The 17,450-nt window shown below is 43.1% G+C and overlaps 1 protein-coding gene across 1 annotated transcript in view; it reads left to right on the top strand.

Annotated features, from left to right (window-relative positions):
- Nucleotides 1–3,829: 3,829 nt before the first annotated feature.
- RBBP8NL (RBBP8 N-terminal like) overlaps nt 3,830–17,450 on the top strand; it is a 74,434-nt gene continuing 60,813 nt past the window's right edge. The window contains exon 1 of the mRNA XM_020981532.2: nt 3,830–3,950. The gene's annotated coding sequence lies outside the window, so the exon portion shown is untranslated. The remainder of the gene's footprint in view (nt 3,951–17,450) is intronic.

Below are 17,450 nucleotides of genomic sequence, written 5' to 3'. Positions count from 1 at the left end.
ACTATCATTGTTGTTCAGTTGTTTCAGTTGTGTTCTATCCTTCATGACTCCATTTGGGGTTTTCTTGGCCAAGACACTGGATTGGTCTGCCATTTCCTTCTCCAGCTCATTTTATACATGAGGAAACTGAAGCGAACAGGGTTAAGTGACTTACCTAGGGTCACACAGTTACTAAGTGTTTGAGGCCAGATTTGAACTTGGGAAGATGGGTCTTCCTGACTCCAGGCCCAGCACTCTATCGGCTGTACCAATTTAATAGAGATACACATAAAATCCTATATTTGGTTCAAAAAAAAATCAACATCACAAGTACAAGATTAGAGGGGCATGGCTATGCAAGAGTATCTGTGGAAAAAAAAAATCCAAGGGTTCTGGTGAACAATAAGCTCAATATGAGAAACATTGAGCCATGGTAATTAAAAAAAAAAAGTAATTCAACTTGGCCTGAATTAAAAGAGGTGAAGTGTCCAAAATAATGGAGGTAATAGTGACAGTTCCACCATTCTCTGTCTTTTTTTCTTTTTTCAGACCAAATCTGAAGTATTCCATTCAGAAGTAAGCACCACATTTTAAGGTCATTGACAAGCTGGAGTGTGCCAAGAGGAGGTCGGCTAGGGTGATGAGACCAGAGACTACGCTATATGTAGACTGGTTGAAGGAACTGCTGTTATTTATCTTGGAAAGGAGAAGACTTAGGGAGAACATGATCACGCTCTTCTAGTATTTAAAGGGCTATCATGCGGAAGAAGTATGATTCATAATTCTCACATTTTGCTCATGAGCTGGTCTATGTAACCATCCAGACAACTCCTTCAATGAGAGACAAAGCATTCTGGATATGGAGACAAAAGGCCTTGGGTTTGAGTCTGAGATTGGCCACTTTATTAAGTGTGTGATCTTGGGCCAGTCAATTCAATAATGATAATAATAATAATCGATCCCTAGTCTCTTTATCATTTAGCTGATTCTGCTCTACCAAGACTCAATCCTCAGCCTCAGATCACTTGCAACATTTACTGCCTTTTGCTCCCTACATATGTGCTGCTAAATCAAGGTAGAGAAGATCACTCCACCATTCTAACTAGTTCCACTTCAAATTTATATTTCGCATCCTTAATTAGGCCCTCACTGCTACTTGGCAACCCTTCTACACCTGCCTTATCGACTGACTATCACACTCTCCACAACCCCTCTTTCAAACTTTTTCATTGGTCCTCAGATCTCTCATGGTTCCCCCTATTCCCATCCCATCAGCTGAGAACCTTGCCTCATGTGTTACAGAAAAAAAAAAATGAGTCCATTCTCCCTGATCTCTCTCTTCCTCTTTTCATACCACTCAGGTACCTTCTGCCACCATCTCTTTCTCCACCCTATGAAGAGGAGGCCTTATTCCTTACCTGCCCAAGCGATCCCATTCCTTCCTGCATCCTCTAACAGACCGTCCCTTCTGTCATCTCCTGTCTATCACTTACTTTTGTTCCCTACTGTCTAAAAAATATGCCATTCTCCCCATTGTCAAAAAACTCTCACTTGATCCCGACATCTCTGATAACTATAATTCTACGTCTCTACGTCTCATTTGTGGCTAAATTCCTTGACACGGTCATCTACAAAAGGTGTCTCCACTTTCTCTTCTCTGGCTCTGTTCTTAACTGCTTATAATCTGGCTTCTGACCTTATCATTCCAACAACACTGCTCTCAAGTTACCAATGATCTTAGATACTAAATCCATTGCCTTGCTTGACACTGTTGATCACCATCTCCTCCTTAATGCTTTCTTTTTTCTTCTGGGTTTTCAGGACACCACGCTCTCCTGGTTCTCCCCCTACCTATCTGACTGCTCCTTCTCCATCTCCTTTGCCGGATCTTCATCCAGATCACACCCTCTAACCATAGGTGCCCCTCAGGGTTCTGTCCTGGACCCCTCTTCTCTTCTTCCTCTCTACTACTTCACTTCTCTTCAGCTCCCGGGGAGTTAATTACCATCTCTATGTTGATGATTCTCAAGCCTATCTATCCTACCCCAATCTCTCTGCTGACTTCTAATCTTGCATACCCAATTCCCTTTCAGACATCTTGAACTGGATGTCCAGTAGACAGACATCCTAAACTCAACATGTTCAAAACCAGACTCATTACATTTCTCCCTAAATGCCCCCTGCCCCATTCTACCTTCCCTTTTACTGTAGAGGGCATCGCCATTCTCCCAGTCCCTCAGGCTCACAACCTAGGGGTCATCCTGGAGTCCTCACTATTTCTCACCTCCCATACCAGTTTGTTGCCAACACCTACTAATTTCACCTTCTTTCCTCTGATTCTGCCACCACTCTAGTACAGGCCCTGATTACTTCATACCTGAACTATTGAAATAGCCTATTAGTGGGTCTGCTTGCCTTAAGTCTCTACTCACTCCAATCCATGCTCCATTCAGCCATTCACTAATCTTCCTAAAGTGCCCATCTGACCACATCACCTCATACTCAGTAAACTCCACTGGCTCTCTACTTTCTCCAGGATCAAATACAAAATCCTCTGTTTGGCAGACAAAGACTTTCATAACATAGCCCCTTCCTACCTTTCCAGCCTTCTTATACCTTATTCGGTACTCTCTAGTGACACTGGCCTCCTTGCTGTCCTATGAACAAGACACTCCATATCTTGGCTCTGGGCATTTCCTCGGACAGCCCCCATGCCTGGAGTGCTGTCCCTCCTCATCTCTGCCTCCTGACTTCCTGGGTTTCCTTAAAATCCTATCTTCTACAGAAAGCTTTTCTCAGACCCTCTTAAATCTACTGCCTTCCCTCTGCTAATTATTTCCTGTTTATCCTGTGTATATATTTGCTTGTATATATCTGTTTATTTATTGTCTCTTCCATTAGATTGTGAGGTCCTAGAGAACAGGGACTATCTTTTGCATATTTTTGTATCCCCAGCACTTAGCACAGTGCCTGGCATATAATAGGAATTTAATAAATGTTTATTGATTGATTAACAATAATAATAGTCAGCGTTTTAATAACACGTCAAGCTTCACAAAGTACTTTACATAGATTTCTCATTTGTTCCTCAAAACACTCCTATAAGATAGGTGCTATTATTATTATCCCCATTTTACAGATAAAAATAAAAATACTACTACTAATAATAATAATAATAGTTAGCATTTATATAGTACTTACTATGTGCCAGGCATTGTGCTAAGCACTTTATAGTTATTCTTTGATCCTCACAACAACCCTGGGAGGTAGGTACAATTGCTATCCTCATTTTACAGATGAGGAAACTGAGGCACAGAGCTGTTCAATGACTTGCCCAGAGGCACTCAGCTAGTAAGTGTCTGAGGCCAGATTTGAGCTTGTCTTCCTGACTCCAGGTTTAGTGTCTAAGCTACTTCACTACCCAGTAACCTCTGAGCCTCAAGTTCCCTCTTCTGTAAAATGGTAATTAAATGACCTCTAAGGCCCTCTTTCACCTCTGATATCCTACGGTTCTAGGAAACAAGACACAGCTACAGAGTTTTCTTCCTCCTACCCAAGCGATGATATTTTCCCCACTGCCCAAAACAAAAGTGACTTTAATGTCAGAATGCATTTATTGAACTCGACCTGTTTGTTAACTGGATTGACTTCAACCAACAGTACAGGCCGAGCCGTAATTATGAGAAAACAATCAGATCTCTATTTGAGTTCACACCCTACCCGTTTTACCACTTTTTTGTGTTATAGCAGAACTCGTTCAGCAACTTCAGCTTGGCTTTCCCTCCTTTCTGCTTCTGGATTGAAGAAACACAAACCAGTATAGCGAGTTTGGTCAAAAATTATGGCTTATTGTCTGTGCAAGTTCACACACTGCTCCTTTATAGCTCTCCTGTGTACCAGGAGATCATTTCTTGACTCAAAGGTAGAGGCTGAGACCGGGCACCAGAAGACCAGAGGGGCAGAGCCATGATGTAAGTACCAAGGGCCTGTGACTGGCCCTGATGTTCTAGAAGTCAGTAAAGTCTATGAAACAGAAAGAAAGAAGCGTTGACTTCGGTGTGTAACCTTTGGGGAGGAAGAGAAAGGGAGATGGCTCTCGGGAGCTTAAGTTTCCTCCAGTATGTGAGGTAGCTGAGCTCCAGGTGCTATCCTCAGTGTGGCAAGGGGACTCTCTCTGTTGTTAAGCAGGGCTCTAAGTTCTGCTCTCCTCTCTGAATGGGCTCTATGCATTTGAATCCAAGCCTGGAATCCCAAAACATTTCCCTAGTCACTCAGTTGGCTGGGGAGGGCTTGGTTTTCCCTACAAAGTCACAGCTGCCCATAAAAGTGATTTCTTACTCCTCCCCCCTTGCAAAGGAGGACCAGAATGCCTGGAGCTTGCCCCAGTTGCTTCAGCTGGAAAGGAGTGAATAAAACTATTGCCTTAAATGGAACTGGAAGAGGGAATGGAATCCACTACAAGGAGGACCACTAGGCTGGGTGGGAAACATCAAGTGAGTGGATTCAGGAAAGCAGGATGTCTGCCCTGGCTTCTCTTGAGAATAGTCATTTGGACAGAACCTCAATTCTTTTTTCATTTCTTTTCTATCCCCAGTCTGGAGCAGAGAATATGGAGAGGTGAGGGCAGCAAGTAGATGGCATGAAGGGCATTGGTCTGTTGGGTGAGAACTCAGCTATACAAAAGGACATGTCCCCAAACTCTTTATTTGGGTGTATTTGTGAGTGAGAGAGGGACTATGGGGACTGGATGTGGGAAGAGGGAAAAGTCTCCTTCCCCATCCCCACTCCTCCCCCATCATTCCCTTTGAGGTGTGTGATAGCTAGCATGGCTCTCTGAGCTGGAGTAAGACATCCTTTGTGCTTCTAGCTTTACCCCATTTTAGAGATATTGTCCCCATTCCCAGCACCAGTGAATTCATTGTTCTCCTGCAAAGACAGCCCCTGAATCCCAGAATATGTTCCACCAAATCTGCTCTAGCTTCCACCCAGCCCCCAACCCTCATGCCAGGCCATCCTTTGTACTCCACCCCAAAGGTAGCTGTTTGACTTCACCCTGGTGCAGGAGTCAGGTTGCAGTGGTTTCTGTTACCTGAGCTGCAGGGGACAGGAGAGCAAGTTGACACCTTGGGTCCTAGGCTGTGCCTCAATCCTGCATTGTTCTCATATACGTGCATGTGTAGCTGTGCCAGCCTGTAATGTGCATGTCTATGATCGTAGGCATGCATGTGTGTGCTGCCAGGTATGCATATTGTACCAGCATGTGTGTGTGTGTGTCCACAAGTGGGTACAAACCATCCATCATTTGCATATGTGGTCAAGGCTGTTCATGTATATACATGTAGCATCTACAGGAGTGTCTGTGTGCAAGTTTATATCAGGGTGTTTGTATGTGTACATAGAAATGTATGTTCAGTCATAACTCACATTTCTGCAAGATGTTAATGTTTAGAAAGTTCTTTCCTCATAATAAGCCCTGAAAAGTAGGTAGTACATGTAAGCATCATCATCTATTTTTGCAGATAAGGAAACTGAGGCTGAGTTGAGGTTGTTGGGAAGGAAAAACCATCTAAGAAGGGAAGGGGAAAGGATAACAAATTGAGTTTTGATTAATCTGAATGGAGAGTGACAGCAGGATAGCCACATAGAGATGTGTAATAAACATGAATGAATGAATGAAACAAGTATTTTTTAAGCACTTACTATGTGCCAGGCATTGTGATAAGCACTTTACAAATATAATCTCATTTGATCTTCACAAAAACCCTGGGAAGTAAGGGGCTTTTGTTATCTCCATTTAACAGTTAAGGAAACTGAGGCAGACAGAAGTTAGGTGACTTTGCCAGGTTCACAAAGCTTGAAAATGTCTTGGGCCAGACGTGAAATTCAGCTCCTCCTGACTCCAGGCCCAGCACTCTATCCATTTTTGTTGTCTTTGAGTCATTTGCAATCATGTCCGACTCTTTGTGACCCCATTTGGGGTTTTCTTGGCAAAGATATTGGAGCAGTTTTCCATTTCCTTTTCCATCTCATTTTACAGATGAAGAAACTGAGATAAACAGGGTTAAGTGACTTGCCCAGGATCACACAGCTAGTAAGTGTCTGAGACCTGATTTGAAGTTAGGAAGATGAGTCTTCCTGACTCCAGGCCTGGTGCTTTATGAGCTGCACCATCCAGCATTTGGAATAATGGACATATATCCACATGTAGATGTAGCAGCAGAAGGAATGTTAAAGGTCACATCTAATCAAACTTCTTCATTTTACCGATGAGGAAACTGAGGCCTAGAGCAGGGGAAGTTACTTGACAAGGTCACACAGGTTGTAAGTCCCAGAGCCAAGATTCCAACCCAGGTCCCCTAACTGCAGTTGTCTTTCCACTGTACCGGGCTGCCTCCCTTCTCCAGCACACAATTAGCACCTTATTACTTTCTGCCCTGTTCTCTGAATGTCTGTGCCGTACAACTGAACACCTCATCACACTGTCCTATAGCCTTCGCTAATTGTTTCATGGCTTTGAAACTTGTCTGTCAAAACAGACTGCAAACTCCCCAAGGGCAAGGACTGAGTTTTCTCCTTCTCCTGCCAACCTCTCATTACCCAGCATAGGACTAGTCACTGGTTCCTGGACCTAGTTAAGCCAGATAAAGGCTGGCACCTAGGTGAGATCCCTGCAGGCTACTGTTATCCTGAAAGTGCAATTCTAAGGGAGGTTGATTTCAAGTAGTCTCCTTAAGAGAGGGACTCAATCTCTGGGGAGAGGAGGGAAAAAGGAGAGAGAGAGAGAGAGAGAGAGAGAGAGAGAGAGAGAGAGAGAGAGAGAGAGAGAGAGAGAGAGAGAACAGACAGATGGACAGAGACAGAGAAAAAAGAGACAGTGGAGATAGTAGAGACAGAGAGAAGAGAGAGAGGAGGAGGAGGGGAAGAAAGAGGAAAGGGAGGAGGAGGAGGAGGAAGAGAAGGAGGAGGAAGAGAAGGAGGAGAAGAAGAAGAAGAAGAAGAAGAAGAAGAAGAAGAGAGAGAGAGAGAGAGAGAGAGAGAGAGAGAGAGAGAGAAAAGAGGGTGAAGGAGAGAAGGGGAAAGAGAGATAGAAGAGAGGTGAAAGAGAAAGAGAGAGAGGGAGAGAGAAAATCCAGATAATCTGACTGAATTCACTGACTTGTCTTCCCTTTGCTTCAGGACAGTACAGCACAGAAAAACTTGTCTTGGCCTTCTAGTCTCTGGTTTAGGAAAAATATTACAACTATGGGATAGGGCAAGAAAGGGTAATACAATTGGAAACACCCATTAGAAACTTCTCTTCTTCCTAAGCAAATATAGACTCCAACAGGCAAATACAGGGCCCTTATTGAGAGGCCTACTGGAACACTTCACACACATAGGGATCCAAATACAGTGAATGGCTTTGTAGGGCCAGGATACTGCTGCTATTGTCTGTTCTCAGACAGGCTTCACACTGCTTTATCTAACAAACAGAGCTTCCCTGGCGCAAAGTGGGTGAAGCTTCTCTGTACTTTCCCTTTCACTAAAGGGAACAGAGCATGTTGAACATATTGGGTAAGGGAATTAGGAAGTAGACTTCGAGGGTCTGTCCTTGACTCATCTGTTGAGTGGTCATGCTTATCCTTCACAAAGTCAGCCCATACTTTGTTACCACAAATTCCAGGGGACCATCCAAACTCTTTCTTAATGTTAGGATGTTGTTGTAGTGAAATAAGTCCTATCTACTGGGACTTGGAAGCTTTCTATAATGTGGAGATGTGAGCCCCTGGTGACTCCTGTCCAGAATCTTCTGAGCACCACCAAGTGTTGGAGGGCAGGTGTTGAACTCCCTAAAAGGAAAAGAGGGGAAGCCTATAGAGTAGAATGTTAATAGTTAAACATTAAAAACCCAAATTGATGAGAATAATGGGAGGGCATTGGAAGTTATGCCATCCAAGGGACTTTGCAAGCTATAAAAAGATATGTAAATGTAGACTATTATTATTATTGCTGTTGCCAAATATTTGAAGAGCTATCATAAGGAAGAGAGATTAAGCTTGTTTTGGTCCCATAGAATAGAAATGAGAGCAATAGGTAATAGCTTCAGGGAGACAGATTTTGGATCAATGTAGAGGAAAAAACTTCCTAATAATTGTAGTTGTCCAGAAGTGGAATGTTCTGCCTCTAACAATCAGTTCCCATGTCACAGTGAGTTCCCCATCACTGGAAGTCTTCAAATAGAAACTTAGAGGACAGATTTCTACTCAAACATGAGTTGGACTGGATGACCTCTGGGGTCCTTCAACCTCTGAGAATCTCTGCTATATCTGTTCTCTTTAAGGAATAGATATTAAATAAAATGTCATTTCCATGAAAATCCTGGCTCACAATTCACATGCTCCTATGTGAATGAAACACATTTAGAACTTTAGTGGCCCAGTGCAGCTGAAAAGGATCCACATCCCAAAAGAAATGGAGAAAAACCACTGGGAAGAGTATGGATGAAAAGGATTCAGAGCATTGAAGGTCATTGAAGAGAAGGCAATAAGCATTTATTAAGTACCTACTGTGTGCCAGGTTCTGTGCTAAGCACTGTACAGATCAATTTATATCAATTGATCCTCATAACAACCCCGGGAGGTAGGTGCTATTTTCATCCCCATTTTACTGCTGAGAAAACTGAGATAGAGATTTAAGCAACTTGCCCAGGATCACATAGCTAGGAAGTTATCTGAGGCTGGATTTGAACTCAGATCTTCTTGACTCCAGACCCAGTGCTCTATTATTAGTTGCATCGTTTGATTTTTTTTTTTGAGATGTCATCCTTCTGAAGCTACCCTATAAGTCTGACCTAAGAAAAACAGATTACCAGAGACAATCTCCTACCTTCACATATCAAGCCTGGGCTGGAAAAGAAGACAGAGCAAGGGATCATTCAAAGGGCAAGGACAAACAAATAGTTGATGAATGAATGGGTCCTTTCCTTAGGCCACTCAAGAAATTGGCCTTCTTGGGGTGGACCTGCCTAACTCCAAAAGTGGGTCATCCCACCCTAGTCTGACATTTCCATAGCCCTGAAACCAAAAACCTCCCTTTTGTCAAGGAAGGGTAAAAAAAAAAAGTCTCTAAAATCTTTCCACCAAGTCTTCAGTAACCGCTCCAGGCTCCAGGACTAAAAGCAGCCAATGAGAGACAGGTCTCCAGGTTATCTGTGGGCAGGCTTTGCATGAACTCCCAGCTAGCCTGGGCTAGGGCAGACCGGCGGAGTAGGAGGTTTTCAAGAGTGCCCACTAAACTGAGGATCCTGTTGCCTGAGGAAGCTGTGCTGGGGATGATCCACCCCCACCCCCCACCCCCCACAACATTCCACAAAAGCCTCAGCACACACCCCTCCCCAAAGGAGAGGCATCTGGGAAATGGGGGATTTTAAAATAAAACCCAAAGAACACAGAGCAAAACAATAGTGGGCAGAGGAGGAGGAGGAGGAGGATTCCAGAATAGAACCTGAAGGGCAGGAAATCTGAAACCAAGACCCAGCTCAGTTACTTGAGCTAGGAGGCTCTGAAACTCCCAACTCCCCCATTGGCTTCCACGGCTGATGAGCACGCAAAGAAACTGGATGGACAACAACCACTGAACAGCCTCACGGTGAAATGCCCAGCATAAAAGCAGTTTTTAGCTTCCCTTCCCTGCAGGAGGAAAATCTCTGGGGTGGCAGAGAGGAAGGAATGAAGAGGCCAAAGGTCATGCTTTTTAGAATCTCAGCTAGAAGGGAACTCAGAGATCTAGCCCAAGTTCCTTATTTAAAGATTTGTTCATTCATTCACCAGTTATTGAGTATCTGCCCAGTTCCAGCCAGCCCTAAGCTCAATGCATAGAATGAGGCTCTTACTTTCATAAACCCATAGAAGTTAAGGCTGAAGGGGACTTTGAAGGTCATCTAATCCACATTAATCATTTTATAAATGAGGACTGAAGGCCAGGGAAGGAAGTAACTTTTCTGAGATTGTACAGGTGATAGAGTGTGCAGAGTGGGATTTGAACCCAGAACTCCAATCCCAGCCTTGCTGATGTATCAAGCTGATTCTTCAGGGAGCTCACAGACTAGCAAGCGAGGCAGAGCAGACAACTACAGAGTAAGATAAAACATTCAGGACCATCTATTTATTCTTCTCCATGTTTCTAATGGGTGTTTGAATGGTGGGATAAAGGAGAAAGGTGCAAACTCCAGAAGGATTTCTGAAGGGGGAGATTTCAGAGAAGACAGGGATACTCCAGGAGAGTAGAGATGGTTTCATATTTTGCATCTGCACCCCCTAGCACTCTGAACATTACCTATCACATTGTAAGAATGCTTACTAATACGTTGGTTAAGTGGTTTGAACTGATACTTGAAGGATAAAGAAAAATGAGGCAAGTGGGGAGCAGAAAGAACTGATTCACCCAAGGTAGGTAGCAGAGCGTATACTAGCTAGCACTTAGCACATAGTAGACCCTGAATAGGGGCGATTGGTGGTGTAATGGATGGAGCATCAGGCCTGCGGTCAGGAAGACTCATCTTCCTGAGCTCAAATCTGGCCTCAGATACTTACTAGCTGTGTGACCTTGGGCAAGTCACTTAATCCTGTTTGCCTCAGTTTCCTCATCTATAAAATGAGCTGGAGAAGGAAATGGAAAACTTCTCCTTTGTCTTTGCCAAGAAAACCTGAAGTGGGGATATGAAAAGTCGAACACAACTGAAACAAGTGAATAACAACAGGCCCTGAATAAATATTTGTTGACTGACTGACTAGAATCCAGGTCTCCTGACTCCAAAGCTGTTCTTATGACACCATACTTGCCTAGCCTACCCTTCCCAGCCCACCAGCAGAAGTCTGGAAACCAGGAGCTCTGGACACCAAGAATTTTTACTTGTTTACATTCAAATAGTCCTGCATGCCTCTGTCCATTTAGATGAGTGTCCACAGGGGGGAGGGGGGTGTCCCCCTTGGATCTAGGGGAGGTCCCATACCCTAAAAGTCCATGGTAATAATGTTTGCAACACATATAGGGGGTGGGGCAGGAATCAACCCTGTCCTAGACAACATCCTTCGCTACCCCAGGTCCTCTAGACTTTGTCTCCTGGAGCACAGACCAAGGCATTTGGTTTTAGGGGAAATGTGCAGAAAAGGAGGGAATGGGGAAGGCAGTGACCAAAAGTCAGGATAAGCCAGCACAGCTACTCCTCAAAACTGGCCCTCTCACAGGGCACACCCTCCTCCTCTGCTCAGAATCGTTCTGTCCAGTCCAGGAGGGCTCCAACATGGGTTAGGTCCAGGCTGCTTCCATTAATTGAGTATATGCTGTATATATACTTCTAAGCACTAGAGTTTTTATAGAGACACATGCAATGCAATGTTAGAACTGAAAGGAGTCTTAGAGATCCTTCAAACCCCTCATTTCACAGAGGAAGAATCTGAGACACACAGAGAGAAAATTACTTTTCCAAGGTCACACAGCCAGAAAGTAGCAGAACTGAGATCAGAAATTAAGCCTTCAGTGTTCTAATTAGTTGAGAACTCAAAGGGCCCGGAAAAAATATATATACAAATCCCTTTGCCCATTTTAAAAGCTCCAGCCCCAGGGCTAGACCCCACCCCCACCCTGCCTTACTTAGCTCATGGACATGGCCACACCAGTCACACCCTCAGCACGGCCCCAGATCCTGTAAGGCTGATGGGAATATGCCTGAAGAGGAAAAACCCGCCAAGCTCTGCCAAACTGGTTCCGCTGTTCCTTCAAGCAGGAGGATGGAAAGGGCGTTTTTTTTTTTCTTAATGACTTGGGTTCATTCAACCCATAACTAATATATTTCTATAAGCAAATAGCGCTGAAGTGGAGACTTTGCCCCTGGCACCAGCTGAACTTGGACTCAAGAGAGATGTTCTGTGGATACTCAGGGCGACAGGCAGGGACACTGGGTGACTCACCTTGGGCGGTTTGCATGGGGAGCAAAGGCCGGACTAACCTCCAAACAGGAGATAACCCATGCATCCCCAACAAATGTATCCTTCTCATTACTTTTTTTTTCCCAATCTGATGTTTAAACAAATTTGTATTCTGTGGCACACTATACTGGCTCTGCCCCTCACCACCTATATGACCTTGGGCAAATCACTCAGCTGTTCTGAGCTTTAATTTCCTTATCCATAAAATTAGGGGGTTGGCTTAGATAGCCTCCCAGGGCTCTTTCATTTTATGATTTGTTAAAGGGGCCAGGTTTATTCTGCCATTGGAACTTTGCTTAAAATGCACCCTTCCCAGGGGCATGCTAGTAACATATTTAACAAGTGGCTTTCCAGGGGGGAAAAAATTACTGCAGAAGAGGCTTTTAAGTTTACTCTTCATTGTTAACATTTTCCCTATAGTTTCTTAAATCTAGACAATAAATGAAACAATAAATGGAGACCTGATTGCCGTGTTAGCTGACATCAGGCCAGAAGTATAAATGCTCACACTGAAACTTTAACAAGAGGAGCTGGCCCCTACACACCCCTGATGTGCCTCTACTCCCCACAGCAGATAGCTTAAAGGGCAATGTGACAGATTGCATAGTGCACTAGACGTTAGAGTGAGTGTGATGGATTCAAATTTTGCCTCTGATATTTATCAGTTGTGTGACCATAGGAAAGACTCAGTTTGTTCATCTCTAAAACGGCAATAATGTGCTTACTTGTAGAAGCTACCTCGAGGAATCGTAGTGAGGCCCCAGTGACATAAGATATATAACTCTAACCCTGAATACAATCACAGTATCATAGAGCACAAAACACCTGTCATCTGTCCTACCTCCATTATTTTATAAATGAAGAAATCCTGGGTCATGGAAGAAAAGTACCTTGCCCAAAGTCACACAGGTGGGAAGTGACAGGGGCAGAATTCAGATCTTGGTCCTTAGAGTAAGGGCAGCTAGATGGCGAAGCAGATAGAGCACTGAGTCTGGAGTCAGGAAGAGCTGAGTTCAAATGTGGCCTCAGACACATAAATTGTGTGACTCCAGGCAAGTCATTTAATACCATTTGCCTCAGTTTCCTCAACTGTAAAATGAGCTGGAGAAGGAAATGGCAAACCACTCCAGTATATACCAAGAAAACCTCAAATAACGTTACAAAAAGTGGGACACAACTGAACAACAACGACCTTTGACTAAATCCAGTGTTTTTTCCTCTGGGCCACCCTGGGGCTCAGTGATGACCTATTCAAGCACACTAAGATGAAGTAGAGACAGCAGTATATACTGATGGAAAGACTGCAGGACTTAGAATCAGAAGACTTGTATTCTAACCCTGGCTCTGGTGCTTACCAGCAGCCGACTTTGGGATCTTTCACAAGTCACCTTTTGTTGTTCAATCATTTTTTCATTCATGTCTGACTCTTCATGACCCCATTTAGGGGTTTTTTTGGCAAAGATACTGGGGGGTTTGCCATTTCCTTCCCCGGCTCATTTTACAGATGAGGAAACTGAGGCAAACTGGGCTAAATGACTTTCCCAAGGCCACACAGCTAGTAAGATTTGAACTCAGGAAGATGAGTCTTCTTGACTCCAGGCCAGGCCCTCTTTCCACTGCACCACCTAGCTGCCCCTTTCACAAGTCACTACCTTTATCTGTGAAATGAGGAGGATTAGACTAGATGAGTGGTTCTCATTTAGTGCTTCTCCAATCCCTTGAGTTTCTTGATACTGGTCCAAGGGATTCTTACTAAAAATTATTTAATGGCACCTTAAACAGTAAATAATTGCAGAATATTATGAGTAGTATATTAAGTTACTCTGGGGGTTCACAATGTGTTGTTGCTGATGAGGAGGAGGAGGAGGAAAGGGGGTTAAGGAACAAAAAATGCTGGAAACCACTGAACCAGATAATCTCTAAGGTCCCTTTCTGCTGTTATCGTCTACACACTCCAGGGCTAAAGCAACCTAAGCTTACACACCATTTAGGTGACCTATATGCAGATAGACAGCCTAGAGCTGGCTAGAATTTAAGGTTTGCAAAACACTTTACAAATATTATCCCATTTGATCTTCACAACAACCCTGTGGAGTAGGTGCTCCTCATTTTATAGATAAAGAAACTGAGGCAAAGAATGGTTAAGTGACTTGCTCAAAGTCACACAGCTGTTGTGTCTGAGGCAGGATTTGAACACAGGTCTTCCTGGCTCCAAATCCAATGTTCAATCTAGGGTACCATTTAGCTGTTTACAGCTATAACCTAAGTTGGAGGGAAGGGATGCAGAAATGTCCTCTCCAGGATCTTGGGATGCAAGGGAAGCCACTTCCCTCAGGAACAGAAAAGCTCCCAATGTTCCCTATACAACAAAGTTTTCACTTCCTCTAGGTTTAGAGTTGAAAAACCTGTTCTGTTTTCAAATCGTCACAGTTAATTAATACCTATGTTACTTTGTGTAAGTCCCTATAGCTTTTTGGGATTCAATTTCCCCATCTATAAAACAAGGGGGTTAGACCAGAAGATTTCTACAGTAAGGTCCCTTCCACCTCTAAATCTATGAGCCATGAATCTATATTTGTATTCTTAAAACCTAGAAGAGTGCCCTTCACATAATAGATGTTTAATAAATGTATTTGTTGAATGAATGAATGAATGAATGAATGAATGAATGAATGAATGAATGAATGTTCTCTGACAGGGACCTTCAGGTAAAAAAAGAAAAAGTGAAAAAAGCATTCCTCTAGAATCTCACAATGGCCCCTCCCTAGTGGGTTCTACATAATTGAGATATCTTTAAGGATCTGCCCACATACAGCTCTTTTGCTCCAGAAGAGTGACTTGTCTGGGAATGCAAGCAGGGTATAGTATGTGCACATTACCCTATACCCTAAGGGGCTGAGCTCAGACCTGTAGCTGGTGTATGCTGTTCTCAGCTCTGCAGTTAGGGGGCAGCAACCACCCTCATTACAGTTATACATGTAGCTTCAGCCACCTCCGGGAGCTAGGAGCTCAGCCTCTGTCCACTTTCTTAAAGGAATTAGCACAGAAACTAGCAGAGAAGTCTCCCATGTCTCCTTCTGATGTCTGGGACAGAGGAGCGATTCCATGAACAAAGTATGATTTTAGAGGCAGTGATTTAGCAACTCAGACCCTGCAGACTTAGGGATTCTAAGAAATGGAAGAAGGTACAAAAGAAGGAGGAGGTAAAGATGAAGGAAGAAAAGGGAAAAGGAAAGGAGGAGGAGGGAGAGAAAATGGGCATTATTCTCCTCATCTGTAAGGTGTTACCTGGAAATTAAGCTATTTGAAGAGCACTGAGGTTGTGGAAATGTCAAGGGAATTCCCCTAGGACATTTGATCTTAGACCTGTTATGATAGGATCCTAGGTTTAGGGTTGGAAAGGACTTTAATGGCCATCAAGTCTAACCCCCTCTTTCTACAAATGAGGAAACCAAGGCACAGAAAAGTTAAGTGACTTAGCCCAGGCATACCCAAAAAAATTCCCAGGAGTCACATTCCTAACCTAGTAAGTTTGGGAGCCTGGCACTTAACTCAGATCTTCAAGCTCTAAAATTCATGTTGTGTCTACCATACTATGCTGCCTCCTCATATCCAAGAGAAGATACACAAAGATATTGAGAATGCCAGTAGCAGTGAGATAGAGAGACAAGTTCACTGTACTTGGAACCAAGACCCTTAGCTTTCAAAACTAGCTCTGCCATTGACTCATGGTATGATGCTGAATACTTCCTTGAGCCTCTCTCAATCCCAATTTCTTCATCTGTCATACTGAAGAACTGAACAAGATGATTTCTCACATCCATTTCTAACTCCATCTAATATTCTATGACTCTGAGTTAAAGAATACTAAAAGCTGTGCCTCTTCATCTCCACCTCCTGGTTTCCCTGGCTTTCTTAAAGTCTCAGCTAAAGTTTTACCTCCTGCAAGAAGTCTTTCCCAGGCCTCCTTAATCTCAGGACCTTCCATCTGAGACCACTCCCAATTTTTCCTGTGTGTATCTTGTTTATATATAGTTTTTGCACATTGACTTCTCTGTTAGAACATATGCTCCTTGACATTCGGGGCTGCTTTTTGCCATCCTTTGTAACCCCAGCACTTAGCATGGTGCCTGGTTGGCTGACTGATACTTTGCAGTTTACAAAGTGCTTTCTTCACAACCCCATGAGGCATTTAATGAAAAGACTTATTTATTTTGTCCTGACAAAATCAGCAACTCCTCTGAGATTTGTCTTTAAATTATTTAAATTTTCTTTAAATTTAAATTGTAACTAATTTAAAAATTGCCAAAGATATTGAGAAGTTAAGGCACTTTCCCATGGTGACATGGCTAGTATGCAGGTATCAAAGGTAAGACTTGATCTCACAGTCTACTGACTTGTAGGCTTGCTGGGGCCCTCTAAATATTCCTCCATGCTACCTCTCTAGTGAAAGATTTAGTATCTTTATTTTACAGATTAAGAAACTGAGGCTTAGAGAAGTTAAAGGATCTACTCAAAGACATGTAGTGTCAGAACTGGAACTCAAATCCAGGACTCCTGACAAGACCAATGGTGTTTTAATTGTACCCCTTGGCCTCTTGTCTTATCTAGGGTACAGGTGGCAAAGCTGAGACTAGAACCCAAGTTTCCTGACTCCCAGTAAATGAACTTTTCTGATTTCTCAAGAGTCAACAAATTCATCTCAGTTAGACAATTAGCATTTACTAAAGCACCTACTACATGTCAGGTGCTATGTTAAGCTCTAGGTATACAAAGAATCACAGGGTCATAAGGAGCCTCAGAAGTCTAGTCTTTCCTAAAATGTGGGACTCAGCAATTAATATAATTAATACCCTAAGTGTGGTCTGATGTGAGCAGAAAACAGTGGGATGATGGCATTCCTAATCCTGGACATTTTACCTCCTTTGATGCAGTCCTAAGATCACGGTAACTTTTAGGGTTGCCAAGTTATGCTGATCCTTTTTTTGTCTTGACTTTGTCATCCAATATGTTAGCCATCCTTCCTTCTTGTCACCTGCCAGTTATGTACATCAGCTGTACCTTCAATCAAGTCATTGATCAAAAATATCAAACAGTAGACAACCAAGAACAGAACCCAGGGATACTTCCCTAGAGACTTCCTAAGTTAGCACCAACCTGTTAATGACTATTTTTTGGGTCTAGATAGTCAACTAGGTCTGAATCTACGTTAAGTGTAATTTATTCAATATCTCTCTAACTTGTCCACAAGGATAGCATGAGAGATGCTAAATGGTTTGCTGAGTTCCAGGCATATTTTGTTCATTCATTTAAAAAAGCATCTGTTAGGCTCCTACTGTGTTCCAGGTACTTGGGATTCAGAGACAAAAAAAAAAAAAGAGTACCTGTACTCAAGAGGCTTACATTCTGTTGAGGAGAAGTAATATGCACATAGGAAAACTAAGTATAAAATATAATTAGCACTAACCATTGGAAGTATTGGGTTGGGCTTCCTGTCAAAGATGG

The sequence above is a fragment of the Phascolarctos cinereus genome, unplaced genomic scaffold (assembly GCF_003287225.1).
Source record: "Phascolarctos cinereus isolate Bilbo 61053 unplaced genomic scaffold, phaCin_HiC Scaffold_2;HRSCAF=192, whole genome shotgun sequence".
NCBI lineage: Eukaryota > Metazoa > Chordata > Mammalia > Diprotodontia > Phascolarctidae > Phascolarctos > Phascolarctos cinereus.
The sequence above is the reverse complement of the archived record's forward strand: the minus strand, read 5'-3'. Positions and strand labels throughout refer to the sequence as shown.